At 42.2% G+C, this 16697-nt stretch overlaps 1 long non-coding RNA gene across 1 annotated transcript; it reads left to right on the top strand.

The window, feature by feature from the left end:
- Window positions 1-6086: 6086 nt before the first annotated feature.
- Window positions 6087-13523, top strand: LOC146176998 (uncharacterized). The gene is made up of 3 exons (XR_014701251.1): window positions 6087-6217; window positions 8091-8240; window positions 13087-13523. It is a non-coding gene; the product is annotated as an uncharacterized LOC146176998 (long non-coding RNA).
- Window positions 13524-16697: the final 3174 nt, after the last annotated feature.

Raw genomic sequence — 16697 nt, 5'->3', positions numbered from 1 at the left:
AGACAGTGGTAGCGTTCAAATTTACGTGGAAAGACAGGAGAGCGTGCCAGCACTCATATGAAAGCCGGCATTCAAGATGGAGAATTTATATATTAGGCACGACTCGCAAGCTTCCCTGTTATAATGTGTTGGAAGCACGAATATCGTAGCGTTACCCTGAAGAAGTTACAAATGAATGACCTTTTGTGCCTCGGCGACTTGAGATCCAAAAAATTGGAAGTGATCGTACATTTTCCCGGTTGTTATTCATTTACACGGAAAGGTGTTTCCGTTTCTCCAACATATTGCGCATGGCACACGCCGCATCCGCTAAATTTGAGTGGTTCAGGTAGTTCGGTCTTCATTTTGTCAATTTGTAGAAGTATATAGGATGCTTTTTTTTTAAAAAAGCTTTAATATCCGGGGCTGATGCTGTGTAGGTTAACACGATATTACTTTGGAATTTAGATTACGCAGACGTCTCGAGGTTTAAGAGGGTACGGCGAACTTTCGCTGGAGCTTTGTTAAAGGCATCATCAATGTTGGGATATGATAGCACTGTTGGGTTAAGTCCTTGCGTATCCTCTCACAGCGGGAAACGTAGTCGTCCTCACGAGAGCATATGGGCTTCATTCTTAAGTCTGGCAGTAGGGTATTCCTTTCTTGCAGAGTTTTTCATGGCTAACTTCTAAATGCAAGTACTGATATCTCTCCGTGGGCTTCTTAGGAACTGATGTTAAAAGTTTGTTATGGTCACATGAAACCTGACATCAATAAACCTAATTACAGAAGCGATGTAAGTATGAGAGAGAAAAAAATATTGCTGTCAATACTGCTAAATATGGGGATGAAATTCAGTAGTTCTTCTTTGCCGTGACACCATATAAGAAAAATTATCTCTAAATATCCTATTGAAAAGAGGCTTGAGGAAGCACCTTTCAAGGAATTCAGTTTCCGGGATGCCCATAAATACATTGGCATAATTAAAGCTAACCTTAGTACCGATTGACACGCCATTTAATAGTACATAATGTTGGCAGTCGAACTCGACCTTACGCAGTTTTAACACTAAGCACCGCAGTATTTTAAGGGTCATGGCGGCAACAATCTGCATGCAATTACGACTGCCTTGTTCCCATCCGAGTGGGGTACGTTAGTATATAAAGACAACGTCGAGAGTGCCAAGGATGTTCTTTTCTGGAAAAATTAAATCATCTATGTCCGAAAGGAAGTGAGTTATGTCCCTGACAAATGAAGGGAAAATGGTTGGCATATCGTAGATTAGGGTGTCGACAAAATTGAAGATATTAGCTGTTGTGACCTTTATTCCCGAAATCATTGGTCGACCAGGGCTGTCCTTATCTATCTTTGGCAGGAGGTGGAACGTACAAGGGACACGTGGTAACGGGAGCAGATATTTTACGATTTTATCATTTATTGTTTTCTTCCTTCCAAGGTACTATAGTGTCGTTTTGAACTGCGTCCTTGAAATTCAAAGTTGCCCGAAGCTACAGGTTAGTAGAAGGCATTATTACTTATAACTTATCGGTCTTTGCACCTCATTACTGTAGTCTAAGGTATTCATGATGAAAGTTGCGCCTGCTTTGTCGGGAGGTTTTATAACAATGTCGGAACGTGTTCCAAGAGATAATAAAGCCGGTGCTTTGTTCGGTAGAATTTATTAGTATCGCGACTGCATTTTAAATTCTGAGATAATATCGCTTTGCTCAGCACTAATGCAGAGATATAAATATTTATCCCGCTATGAAGGAGAAGTCCAATGGATTGTTGACGAAAGGGATAAGCTAAATTCACTGTTTTCAGGCTAGAAAGTACTGATGAAGCCTTAGGTGACGCGCAAAATTATTTGTGGCCCTAAAAAGTTGCAGTTCCTATTGCCACTCGAAGGCCAGAAGCTTATAAATTTCGATAAAGTATCGCACTTTCCTTCCTAAAGATCATATCTGAAAGATTGATATTAAAATGGCGCACATACAAACGGGCTTGCTTCTGTGTGCGTCGTTTTAAGATGGAATATTACCAACAGGCCCAGCTTTCCATTTTGTTGCACCAGAAAATTCACTAGAGCTGCTGCCGCAGACATTTCCATATCATTAAAAATACTATTATCGTAAGCAAGTTTCTTGGGGATGACTTTTCGTCTAAAATTAAAAGGCCGTCGCAATGCACAAACCACGCAAAGCGGCTTTAAAATCTCTTGTACAACATTTTCCGAAATTGTTACGAAGCCAGCAGACAAAGGAGGATCAATGGCCGCCAAGAAGACTTCTTGTCGCTACAAGGATGAGCCGCAGAGAAAGCTAAGTAACAATTCTTTCTACCAACTTGTAGCCTCTGACTCAGCTTCGAAATTCCAAGAATTGGGTCAAAATACTCTTCAGGGCCCCTTCATGGATCACTGCCTTGTCGCGGTGGAGGATTTTGCGAAACTCGATGAAGTCTTGAGCTCTGCTGTTTAGGGCCACCCGATATAGACGGGTCACGGCAGAGAGTTCTGACAAAATGTGATTCACTGGAGAAGGTAACGGCAACCCACTCCAGTATTTCCTGCAAAAAAAACCCTCCCAGGCAGCACAAAGCATTGGGCCAATGTTGTAAGTACGACGGCAAGCAGTGGCCCTACATTGGGCCAGCCTAACCAGCATGCTCCCAACATAGGACATGCCAGTCAACACAATGTCCAACAATGGCCCAGTCTAGCCAGTGCTCTCCCAGTGTTGGCGCCGCCAGTAGCCAACACTGGCTAGCTTGGGCCAAGATGTACAGTGAGTTCCCGATATTGGCACTGCCGTACATACAGAATGTCTATGTTGGACCGAGATTGCCGTTGTTCCTCCAATAATGGTCGCACGGGATTTAAAACTGGCTATAATGGGCCAAGCTGTCCTGCCTTCCTCCGTCATTGGGTTTTCCGTTTTTTAAAACTGGCTACAATGGACCAAGTTGTCCTGTGTTCTTCCGGCATTGGATGTTCCGGTTTTTAAACATGGCTACAATGGACAATGTTATCCTCTGTTCTTCCAGTATTGGATGTTCAGTTTTTTAAAGATGGCTACAATGGACCAAGTTGTCCTGTGTTCCGCCGTCGTTGGCCGTTCCTTTTTTAAAACTGGCTACAATGGACCATGTTGTCCAGTGTTCTTCCGGCGTTGCCCGTTCAGTTTTTAAAATTGGCTACAATGGACCCAGGTGTCCTGTGTTCTTCCGACGTTGACCGTTCCGTTGTTTTAAACTGGCTGTAATGTACCATTGCAATTTGTCGTGTGTTTTTCCAGTATTAGCTATCCCTGTATGAAAACTGCCCACGATGGACCACTTTTTCCCCTGATCTCGCAGATGTCATTGCCATCCTAAAAACGCAGCTTTAATGGGCTGCCGAAGTGAATATTTTCCGTTGACCATTCAATCAAAACAAATTCTTCATTTTTATGGTTGAATACACGTGCGCTGGACGCCAAACCGCGACATTTAATTCCGACAACATTTCAGCCGATCGTTCGGACATCACCAAGTACCACGTACGGGACGACAATTACTATAACGCATTCAAGCACGTACCGCCGCAACTGTCTGGATTCGTCTTTTAGGTGCGCTCATATGCGGCGCACCTTTGGGGGTCAGCTGTATGTGTTTATGGTTTTAGCCTATTGGCATGCATGCAGATTTCGTCGCAGGCGCATACGTTTGTCGCACAATTATATCTAATGATAGCACGACCGTGCGACCACATATGTATACCCCAGACCGGCTAGCACTCACGACCCAATATGCCTGTATTGGACGCCGATTACATCCCTGCATCTATACGTAACCTATAGTACAAATCCAGTTGTCAGTGAGAACGCGCATAAAAACGAAATCGTGTCGCCATAGCATGTTCATGTGACATTAAATTAATGATTAGAAGGTAGCTTTTTCGTTGCCGAGAAGGAAAACGTTGCCTCAAGTTGAAGGAACAAATGACCATTTTCTCAGCGATGTTTTTGTTCTGGTGCTTTTGTATTATCCATAAGGAACTACGCGCAGCATCGTCTGTTTACCTGGAGAAAGGACCGAATACGATGTGCGTACTTTCTAGACGCAATCACTGGAAAATGAAAAGCCGGAAGACTCGCGAGGTTACCATTTTAGTTTTGGGCATTCACACGGTGGTAAAAAAAAAATGACAGTTTTTCGTGCAGACTGCGAGCATGAAGGCCCCGGTACATTTATATGGCGCACAACATATATGTCGCCAATAAACAAAAAAAAAGTTTTTTCCGCCTATTAGTTTAGAGTTTGACCATTCCAACCGCGCTAGGCGGTGGCAAAGGAATAAAAAAAAACTGTACAGGAATGAAAATAATGTGCGCTGTCGAGTCATTCGAAAAAACGAATGCAGCCTACAAACACTGTTTTAATGAGGCAGTTTTCCATGCCCTTTCCAATTCTTTCATTCTACTAAAATGGTTTGGAATACGTTGCTTGCTCATTGAACGTTATCGTCTTTTTGTGCAATCCGCGTTAAGGCGAAGGTGATTGCGAAAAACGTCTGTGTATTGCCTGATGCCACAGCGCTTCAGGACCTCGACGCGCACAAAATTGATTCTGAATCATGCATTGCTGTGTCTGTCACCGTCGATTTGCGAAGTCGAGACAAAAACATGAGCGAAGAAATATTGTTACAGTTGGAGAATGATGAGGACGAAGTGGCGCGCTCGTTTGTGGAAGATTAAGAAAAAGAAGTGCGTCGAATGGGCGGCCCTCGTAGCCTGGCTCCTTGGCTGTTCCTCAATGTATATATCTTTAATCCTCTTTTGTAAATATATTTCACCCTATTACAAAATTATATGCCAAAATTTAAAAACCTTGAACAATTCACAAATTCCGTAGAATGTTCTGAACAGCGCGGTGTGCCATAATTGGACAAAGGCTTTATCGATGTGGCCATAATTACTTGCGCAACAAAATTATGCAAGGTGTTTTAATGGTTTTGAAAGCTGAGGTAGTGTAGAATAGGTGGGAAAAGTTTAAACAATGTGAAAACTGTTTTTGTTTTCCTAAAAATTTTCAATGTTCGCTGTTTCTGTAAATTAGCGCGATCGTATCTCTGTATCCAAGTGTCATAAAAATATGAGCTTTAGCTGTTTGCGGATAATTATGCTGAGAACATATTGTGGAATTATTGCTGCTCTACCATGAACCTTTTCTGAAATAAAGGCCTGCAAATTAGGAAAATTTTCGTTTCCTGGGCCGATGTTTAGAATGTTTATAAAAACATCTACTCATACCCGAAAAGCGAACATTAACTGAATACAAATAAAAACATGTATATATTTAGTCGGATAATTTTCAGCTAGCTAACTTGAGCATAATTTGTATAATCTATAACCAAAGTTGGCCAGAATAGAAGAGAAGCTCGGAACTCCGCCTCTTTGACATTATTAATCAGTCATCACGCAACAGTATATAATATTTTGAAGTAAATATAAAAGGTCGAACGACAATCCTTTGTTCGATCATAGGTGGCGAAAGGGAGGGGACGCGCGCATTTGTCGATGCACCAGCTGTATGGATTTACGCAAGAATGTGGATGGTAGATGGGGAGGCTTTCTATTTTTTAAGAAAATGTTTGTCCGTGGTTGGCTTGAAGAAACAATGCGTTTGCGAACACACAAAACAAAACTATTTATTAGAACTCGACTCGAGCGGTGCGCGCTGGCGGCCGCTCATCGGCACGGTCCGAAGTCACGGCTGGCCGGTGCAAGCAGAAGAGGGCTGGGTAAAGGAGGAATGGAATGTTGAGAGGGTCGTTGGTCCTTCGTTCCCACGCGCAGCCCTTGCGAACACAACACCGCGGCGGGAATCACGCGCTGGTTGAGCGGGTCGTTGTTCCCCCTCGCCTACGCGTCTACGTGCAAGACACAACAGACCGCATCCCCAGCTGCGCTGCTGTGCGGCCTCCTCCCGAAGCGTTCATTTCAGAGCTTGTTGGAGACTCTACAAGACTTGTGACAGCTTCTTAAACCTTTCTTTAATTTCTTCCCTCATTAATTTTCTTTTTTCATTGTGCTGTGCATAATTTTCTCTTGCGCCTATACATGCCCATGTGCTCCGGTTGGTGCTTGCTACATATCAGTGAATAGCTGAGCTGTGAAATGTCGCCAGAGTACGGATTACAGCAACGGCGGGATACCATCGGCATTATCAGACTCAGTGAACGCCGTCATCTTAGACCGTGAGTATATATCTTTGCAGCATGCCATTGCTTCATAATTGGTTCTATATAATCTCCTACCAGTCCCAAATGTTCTCTTTCCTTATTCTCCTCGAAACAACTGCGCGAAGCATGACTTCAAGAACTAAGCGAATTTTCCTCCGGGTTACATGCAAGCAAGTGCGTGGACTTATTTGCTGGCTGCGATATGAATAGCATTTGCGCCGAAAATAGAGGAGCCGTGCGTAACAGGTGTGTATGCCACCAACACGTGACAGAACACTGCAGGCAGCCATTTGCGCAGTTTTTTGACTGTGCAGCGCTCCGCAATCAATTAGTAACCGGATACTATGCGCCCGGCTTTGTACATATATTTTGGACAGCCTCTCTTCTGCGCGCAGGAAGGCATGTTCACACAGTTTTTAGATTTTGTTAAGAGTTAAGGGCAGTTTTTTGTTTTCAGATGTACAGACGAAGTTTTGAAAACTGTTCGTGCCGTCTGTGCAAGCGAATTTTACAGTGGGGCAGACATGTGCGTGATGCCGCTTGATGACTAGGCTATAATTAAGTCATAATGAACCTCCACTTTTATAATGGTTAATATCATATTGAGGAATTGAAAGCCGTGAACAGCGCAAGTGAGCCCCTTTTCAAAATTTTCATAATCGACGCCCCCCTTCTGAGCAAGTGCCTTCAGGTGAGGGCGTTATCAGAAAGCGGCGACAATAGGTGAGCGATTTCGCAGACGCGCTTCGAGGGCGGGGGAAAATAACAATAGAAGCAAAAAGGCACATAAGCCGTGTGTGCACTGCGTTCCTGTCACTGCAAAGTAAACAACGTGCACGCAGGACGCAATGTACAAAACATTGACGGCCGGCATGAGGCAACCATATCGTCCGAAATATATTGCTCGTGAAGCGCTCGATGACGGCGCGCACTTTCAGGCGAAATGGGACAGGACGTCAGGTCCGCCTGTTCGGCAATTACAGCTCTTTGTACCTCACGTGCCGTACCGTATGCATAAAGTGCACGCCATAGCCATTGTGCAAGAATGTTGAAACCGAAGCAGCGATCCACGTATTCTAATTCTATAGGAAATCATTTGGGAGTAGAAAAGAGCAACTTAATATGATGTGCATGGTTCTTTAATGAACGATATGTATAAATGGACGGTTGAATAGTTACAGTAATGGAGTGTTCCGCTAGAATTGTTTACGGCCGTGACCGCAATAAACATTACTCATATTGCTCTTAGCTTTAAGCTCTGGCATTGATAAGCCTATCTAAAGAACCGACTGGCAGTGACAGGTTGTTTACAGCTGTTGATCAAAAGGTAGGCCATCATGCTATTATTGCAGGCATATTTGCTTCTTTTTGTACCTCTGTTTACTAAAACTTAATTTTGTTCCCCATTCCTAGGGACGCTGCACCTCTTACAACACTCACTGTTCAGTCGCTTTTATTCAAGTATACAAAAAGGAGGAAATGCGCATGCACTCATAGGATAGCCTGTCTTTCCGTTAACAGCTGCAAATAACACGCCACTGCTCCTCGGTACCTTGGATGAAGTTTTCAATGGGGTTACCTGAGATGCCTAGCAATTGCTGTAATATTTATACCAATCACTGCAGTGAAACAGAAAGGTAACACTGCATCACTTTAACTGCTGCATGCACCTATAAACGTGCCTTAATTTATTGCCTATTCTTACAGACTTAGGACCTCTTACTATAGGCTTTGTTCAGTAAGCAACCGTCTTTCATTGCTTCAATTTCTATCTCTACACCACTTTCTTGTTGCTCTGGGTGTGATCATTTGATTTCATTGTTCAAATCATATTGTTTTATCATGTGTGAATGATTTAGCCTGCACATACATGCTTTCATTTTTTTAGATGCGCATCGAGAGCGTTTTCTACGTAGAAGTGGATCGATTGAGTTGTATCACTGGTGCGAAAACCGACAACCCCCAGAAGATATGTGTCCTGTGGTTGGAAGGGCAATAAAGAAGAAGAAAATCAGCGGAAAAGCCTGCCTAAAAAAAGGTAGCACTGCATCACTGTAACTGCTGCATGCACCTTTAAATATTCCTTATTTTTATTGCCTATTCTTATAGACGGTGGACCTCTTGCTATTGGCTTTTTGCAGAAAGCAACCGCCTTTCATTGCTTCAATTCCTATCTCTCCACCACTTTTTTGTTTATTCGAGTGTGATCCTTTGATTTTATTGTTCAAATCATATTATTAAATCGCCGGTGAATGATTTCGCCTACACATACATGCTTTCATTTTTTTTAGGTGCGCATCGAGAGTGTTTTCTACGTATAAATGGATCGATTAAGTTGTATCACTGGTGCGAAAACCAACAGTTTGGTACCCCCAGAAGATTTGTGTCTTGTGGGTGGCAGGGGTATAAAGAAGAGGATAATCAGTGGAAAAGCCTGCCTAAAAACTTACAAAGATGGCGCAAAAGCGAAATGCTGATCAGGGTTAGAGTCTGATTACTTCTGTTATCCCATTTCACTTGCTAGGTGATGTGACATATATGAAGCACCTTAGTATAATTTGTGGTATACTCACTGAAAATTGTGTAGACATTAACTTTTTTCTCGTTCAATTATTTTGAGTGACGCACGAATTGGAATAAAACGAAGTCATCCACACGTCTAATGCCCATAGACATTAGATGCGTGGATGAGCTCATTAATTGTGTTCCTATGTGAGCATGCAATAGTTTGTCGAATATATTAATATGTTAAAAGTTGATTTTTTTACTGTTAACCGGAGTAATACATATCCTCCATATCATAGCATTATTCGCCTATAGTTTGTATCTGCTCTTTCCTAAATTGTATTCTACAAAGTATACGTGTGTCATCTCGTACGTCTATTTAACTAGCGAACAATTTGCAATCGAATCCCTTTTGTGATGTTTCAGCTACAAATAATGTATGACAGTTGTGACAATATAGGTTGCTTTAGGTATAACATCTAGCGCGAAAATCTTTATTATATGCGATGATACTTTTATTCACCGCATTGGCTAAACCAGCCTGTTTGAAGAGACGAAATGAAAACAAATATGGATGTCTTCGGACAGGAACAGTAATCGTGGTGCCATGACCATTTTTTTAATTAAATTTTCATATGTCGTGGGCTAATGTCTCGACACAAAGGAATGACCCTTAGGTTTGCCAGATGCGGCGTAGTATTCTCGAAAAAAAGACAAAAAACGCCTATCACTAAAGCTGGAAAACGCCGTTTTTGTCGTTTCAAAAAGTTGCACGTTTGGAGGCCGGCTGGTTGCGAAAATTTTGTCATCCACTGTTTTTTACTCACCGCATTTGGGTAACGTTTACTTGTATAAGAAGTATTAAAAGTGTGTTTCATTGATGCAGTTGATTTAGTAAAAAATCGCAAACTTTGCTTCAAGAACAACGCGCTACAAAAATGTTAATGTTCAACCTTACATACTGGCGTGACGCATTGCGTTGTTTGCACTAAAATATTCTGTGTTTATTACGCAGGTCATATTGTTAATTTAAGCAGAATTTGGAGCTCTAAGCTGCTATGTGTGTTCTCTGTAACGTCACCAAAAGTATTATGCTGGAAAGCGATTTGCTTAAGATTGTAATTATAAAAATTACACATTGAAAAATCATCTTCAAAAATATAGTATTGTTAGTGGTGGTCAAAGCTGACAAATGGAATAATATATTAATAACCTAGATTGAATACTATTGCACCTAGCAATAAAAAAGAATTCAGGACAGAGGAAAAGTTCAGCCTTCACTTGCGTTCTGCCATGAAATTGGCAGAAATAGTGAATTAATACCATTTTAAGCTATATTAAGTATTTGTCCCAGAAGCAGAAAAACGGTGTTAAGCGCTGACAATGTTTTAAATTTTACTTAAGGTAAAATGTAACTAAATTAAGCAAATACTAAATTGAAGTTTTCATGCCTATTCCATAAGGGGGAGCCATATAAGCACATCTATAGAACAAAAACAAGCATTTTTATATTTCTAATATTACATTTTGCAGAATTCAATATATTTACTGACTAAAATTAACAAAGTACTTTGCACTGTTTCCACAGATTTTGATAAAAATTGATGTTGCGGCCGTTTCTTCAATTCTAATCAGTTTTCCTTATTTTACCGTTTTCTTACTTTTCTCCAATTTCAAAATAATATGAAGATACACACACAAATCTAGAGCTTCAAATTTTTTCAGAAATAAAGAATGGAACCTAGATAATGTAGAAAAATAGTTTCTGTGCCAAGATATTATTGGATCTTGCAAGAATGCAGGCTGAGTTTGGCCATTATCAGCACAAGCACTCGGTTTATTATTTAATGTTATATTTTTAAACAGTATAACGCAACACTTTTTAGTCCGTGATATTTTTGAGGTACTGAAGATTTTTGAGAGGGATTTGAATGAAAATCGAAGATGATCTTTTTTTAATTGCAGCAAATTTGCCCTTTACTGCTGTTTTCGAATTCTGAGCAATTTTGATGCGTTGTGGAGAACACACCTAGTGGTCTGGAGCTCCAGATACTGCCTGGAATTAAGAACATGCGTCAGGAAGTGAAAACATATTTAGTGCAACCAACCTAATGCATCCTATGCGAGTACATAAGGTTAAAAATGAATATTTTTGCAGCGTATCGCTCCTGAAGAAAAGTTTGCGATTTTTAATAACACAACTCCAAAAACAAAATAGGTTTCTAATAGTGTTTGTAAATATAAAACCTGCATATATTTAGTGAGTATAAAAGAGCAGATGACAAAATCATGGTATCCAAACTTGCAACATTTTGAAATGGCAAAATCAGCGTTTTCTACCTCTAGAGATATACCATACAATTGTTTTTTTTCGAGGAAACTACGCGTATTTTGAAAAACTAAGGTTAATTCTTTTGTGTCTAGATACTTGCCCACCACATATAAGAATTTCATTGGAAACGAAAGATGGCCATGGGACCTCGATTATTTTTCTTATCTAAGGCACCCATAATACGCTGTGAGAAAGCCAATATCAAAGGCTTTTTTTAATATTCCATATTTCGAACGGTTGTGCCATCTAAGAAAATTAGAAAGCTAGGCACACCTTAGGTGTAGCCAGCCCTCACTTTCTGTTAGAGCTGCATTTGCTAAGCTGAATTAATGCGTTGATTACTTTATTTTAGCCATGAATATAGCGCTTTTACGTGTCAATTTTAAAGAAAGGCCGCAGTGACGCGATTCCTGCAGAATTTGTAAGTGAAATCTGTAAACCTTACAAATCTACCCATATATATGATCTCTTGCAGGTTTTATTCAAGCTACATTACACCTGCTGCGCCCCATAGCTTGAGCCAAGGGTTATAAATAAACCATTAGAAACAGACGATGGAAACCGGTAGTGCATTGCTGGCAGCCACTTAGGACAGCGCAGAAAATTTTTATTTTGTACGTGGGGAAGTGAGGTTATTCGCTTCAAGTACTAAATATTCACTTTAGACAATAAATAGGACTTACAGAGTCGGTGAGCACGTTCGGAAACCCCTGTTTCAATATTTGCGGTTAGAAACCTCATGTGTACCTTTTTTTCCAGCTGTAGATTAATTCCGGGTTATGTAGATACCGAAACCGTTACCAGCCCATTCGCGCACCTCAACTGTGCTGCTCACAACATGATTTTGAGCGGACAAAACAACCTGCCGCTAAGATTGCTAGCCCCATGCATGAGTAAGGGTGATATGCTGGCGATGGGTGCTTCGCGTCGGCCCTTTGGCGCACATGAAGGCTCGAGTTACAATGAGCGCGCCGAACTTTGCAATGCGGATAATGACTACAAAGCGGTAAGGATATAAATGAGTTTAACAGTATTTTTCAGCTGTAAAATACAAATACATCTTGTTGGACGATGTGCTGGCGCGGACGAAGAAACCATAGGCAACTTGTAGGTCTAACGCTACACAGGGCTGTCGAGCCAAGCCAAGTCCTCAATTGTATTGTCCGGGAATCAGATTTCTGTATTTTCGTGGTTTCCTATTGTATCTGGCGTTCAAAATGCAGACGTGAGGGTTCTTTATCACAAATAATCAAACGTGGATTGTGCCGGTACTCTTCAAAGTAGCAACACTATTTATTGTGTAAGTCATTAATCAGTAAATTAGGTAAATAATGTCAATAAGGATTCCAAACAAAACCTTTTCTGTGGCGCTCAAGGTAGCTTCCAGCAATATATATCTGGTTTCCTTTGCCTGCCTCCGAAATGTTTTTTTTTTATGCCTTGGATCAAATTTGCTTGGACAAGCAGTATATGTGTAAAAATGATGCACCTGTGAGCTACCCGTTTAAGTGAGCTCCCGTTTAAGTGAACTACCCACAAAACCAGTCAAAAGCGTATATCAGCTAACCAGCGGCCAGTGCAGCAGTCGTGGGCTTAGATCGCTTGTGTATATTATATCTAGCCATTTAAAAAAAATGAAAATGGTCGCCGAACATTCTCTTGGTAACGATTGTTAGTATAAACTGTTTGCACATCGCAGAAAGCGTAGAGCGGCAAAAAACTAGCGCGCCAGTCATATGAGAAGACAGCCGATAATCAAGCACTAATTCCTAATGTGGGATGAAACACTGGCTGTCTCAGCCGTATTGCTGTGGAGGCGGTCAGAATGCAACAGGGCACATGCTATGCAATGTATGTGCGTCTTTCATCCTAATAAACCCAAGGCAGCTGAAACTAATCTGGAACTCATCAGTATAGTGTTTCTCATTGACCATAAATTTCGGTACATGAATCCTGGAATTTTCTACATCTTCCTAAAATAATGCGCGCGATTTTATATGCCTCGTAGTAGTGTTGTAAATTTTGGTTCCTCATTGTTTTTGTACAGGTGCCATTTGCGAAAAAGTTGGGGTGGGCGATTTGGAGGCACACGCATTTATTCGCAGGTGGCTGCCTGGTTCCTGTGACAGGGGGGGGGGGGGTGGAAGAAAAAGGCGTTATGCTGAAACCTCCCCTGGCGAACCAGGCATGCCACCTGTGAATGCAATTGCAGGGTCAGCCCCCTCACTACGCCTATGAGTGTGCCCTCCAGCTCCCTGGCCCCTTCCACTTCCCGAGAGCCCGCCCTGCCCTGACCAACCCTGCCACTGCCCCGCTAACTGCTGCTGTGTGTGCCCTCAGCACTGGCTAGTAACAACTGCCGTCTATAGTAACAATTGCAATAAATATTATCTTTTTGTGAACCATGCCCTTGTTTTGTGAATATCTACTGGTTGCTCATGAGCAACAATTTGAATTTATATGGCCACTCCTATTTGAAAGGCCATTATTGTCCCAGCAAGTTCGATGTGGTGTCACGAATATGGCTAGAATGAAAAAGGCTGCATTTTATGCCCTGCACAGGCAGTGCCACAAAATGTGTAATCTTGACATCATCAATGGCACATGAATGGAGTAGCCGGTGTACCCATAAACCATTGGATTAATATTGGTATCGACAATATGCGGCATGAATGGAGTAGCCAGTGCACCTGCCATGGCTAACCATTGGTATGATATTGGCATTGACAATGGGCCATCAATGGAATAGCTGGTATTAAACAAATATTGGTAATACAATGATGGTATAATGCTGGACAGTATTGGCAAGAATCATGGTGCATGAATGGAAAGTCTAATATTGTGCCTACATTGGTGGCTCCAGCTTGGTTGAACACTGGACCAATCTTGGAACGAAAGATGGGCCAAGAATGGAGAATGTAGTAAAATGCCCAAATGCCAATATCAGTCCAATATTGATGCCATTCTTTTCCAGTGATGAACCATTGTTGGACCAATGCTGGTGTGCTGCTTGGGCTATGGCCAGTCACAATAGCATTAATGATATGGCGCCGGAAGATGAGCCCCCCAGGTTGGAAGGCGTTCAACATGTTACTGCGGATGAACAAAGGGCGATTCCTAGTAGCTCCAGGACGAATGAAGCGGCTGGGCTAAAGCCAAAAGGACGCTCAGTCGTGGATGTGTCGGGAAGCGACCGCAAAGTCTGATGTTGCAAGGAGATATATCGCATAGCAACATGGAATGTAAGATCTATGACGCAAGGTAAACTGGATGTCGTCAAGCGAGAAATGGACAGATTAAACATTGGTATCTTGGGTATCAGCGAGCTCAAGTGGACCGGAATGGGAGAATTTAATTCCGGCGACCATTATGTCTTTTATTTTGGGCATGAATCCAGGAGAAGGAATGGGGTCGCTCTCATAGTAAACGGAAGAATGGGCAAAGCAGTGCTAGGGTACAACCCAAAAAACGACCGAATTTGTTCACTTCGGATCCAAGGTCACCCTTTAAAAATTACAGTTAGCCAAGTCTACGCACCAACCACTACTGCCGAAGAAGCTGACGTTGAGAGATTTTATGCTGACCTGTAATGCCTTTTAGACCGCACTCCATCATGAGACATCCTTTTCTCATAGGGGACTAGAATGCTAAGGTAGGGAGTGAGGAAATACCCGTAATTACAGGCAAGTTCGGTCTTGGTGTGCGGAAATGAAGCTGGGCAGAGGCTAGTACAGCTTTGTGAAGAAACAACCGGACCATAGCGAATACTCATTTTCAACAGCACAACAGGCGCCTGTACACATGGACTTCACCGGATGGTCTGTACAGGAATCAGATCGATTATATTCCTTGCCGGCAGAGATGGAGAAGCGCTATACAAGCACTAAAAACAAGGCCTGGGGCCGATTGTTGGCACCGATCATCAGCTTCTTGTTGCCAAATTTAAGTTTCGGTTGAGGAAAATGTAGAATACTAGAAGGCCTTTCAGGTATGATCTGCACCAAATTCCATCAGAACATGCTGTGGAAGCAAGGAATCGATTTCAAGAATTATTTCTAGAAGACAGAGAGCCTGAAGAGATGTGGACTGATGTTCGTGATATAATACAAGAAGTTGCTACTAAGGTAGTTAAAGGCAAAAGAAATGCAAGAAAGCAAATTGGTTATCTGAAGAGGCTTTGCAAATAGCTGAGGAAAGGAGGATGGCAAACGTTATGGGGAAAGAGAAAAATAGAAGGTTCTCAATGCGGATTCTCAGAAAATAGCCACGAGAGATAAGAATGCCTTCCTAATCATACAGGGCCAAGCAGTTGAGGATAGCAGCCAATTAAGGAACACAAGAGCTCTGTATAAGACAATCAAAGATATCAAAGGAAACTTCTGTGCTAAGCTGGGCGTGATAAAGGACAAACGAGGCAAGGACCTCAATGAAGCCTCAGAGAAAAAAAAGAGGTGGCAGCAATACACAGAAGAACTGTACAAGAAGGATCCGGATGTGCAAACCCAACATACGACGGTTGTAATTACTGATCTGGAGCCAGGCATCCTGAAGAGTGAAGTTGAATCGGCCTTAGCCAGCCTTGCTAAGAATAAAGCTGGCGGAATTAATGGCATTCAAGGCGAGTTGCTTCAAAACCTCAACCATGGCGCTGTTAACATTCTGTATACATTGTGTCAGAAGATTTGGACAACCCTGCAGTGGCCACAGGATTGGAGGAGGTCAAATACATCCCCATTCTAAAGAAAACAGTGCCAAAGATTGTTCCAACTACCGCACGATCGAGCTTATTTCGCATGCCAGCAAAGTGATGTTGAAAATCCTCTAAGGTAGGCTGCAGCAGTATGTGGATCGGGAGCTTCCGGACGTGCAAGCTGGGTTTCACAAGGGCAGAGGAACTAGAGACCAGATTGCCAACCTTCGCTAGATCATGGAAAAAGCAAGAAAGTTCCAGAAACCCATCTACTTCTGCTTAATTGACTATGCGAAAGCGTTTGTCTGCGTAAATCACAGCAGATTGTGGCAAGCTCTCAAAGAGATGGGAGTTTCAATTCACCTCATCTGTCTCCTCAGGAACCTGTATGAAGGGCAAGAGGCCACAGTCAGAACTGGGCATGGTCTTACTGACTGGTTTCCGATTGAAAAAGGAGTGGGACAAGGATGCATACTGTCGTCCTGCCTATTTAACCTATATGCAGAGTGCATCATGAGGAAGGCCGGTCTGGACAAGTTCTCAGCTGGAGTGAGGATTGCTTGAAAACGTATCAACAACGTTAGATATGCGGATGATACCACTTTAAAGGCAGAAAGTGAAGTGGAACTCAAGAGACTTCTGATGCGCGTAGAAGAAGAGAGTGAGAAGTTTGGGCTTAAATTGAAAATTAAAAAGACGAAGATCATGGCGTCTTGTCCTATCAAGTCCTAGAGCGACGAGGGCCAAGAATTGTAAGCTGTGACAGATTTTCTCTTCTTGGGCTCCAAGATTACCCCGGAAGTAGACTGCAGCCATGAAATTAGGAGACGCCTGATGAGAAGAGAGGAATCGCTGGAGAAATATTTGATGTTGGTAAGTGTTGAGGGTCGCCGGAGAAGGGGTAGGCAGCGAACGCGATGGTTAGATGGCATCCTCGAGGCGCTGCAGATTAGGGTATGTGATTATAG

The sequence above is a fragment of the Amblyomma maculatum genome, chromosome 10 (genome assembly GCF_055883805.1).
Source record: "Amblyomma maculatum isolate TAMU_Amacu chromosome 10, ASM5588380v1, whole genome shotgun sequence".
Classification (NCBI taxonomy): Eukaryota; Metazoa; Arthropoda; class Arachnida; order Ixodida; family Ixodidae; genus Amblyomma; species Amblyomma maculatum.
Note: the sequence above shows the minus strand (reverse complement) of the source record. Positions and strands in the feature narration are given on the sequence as shown.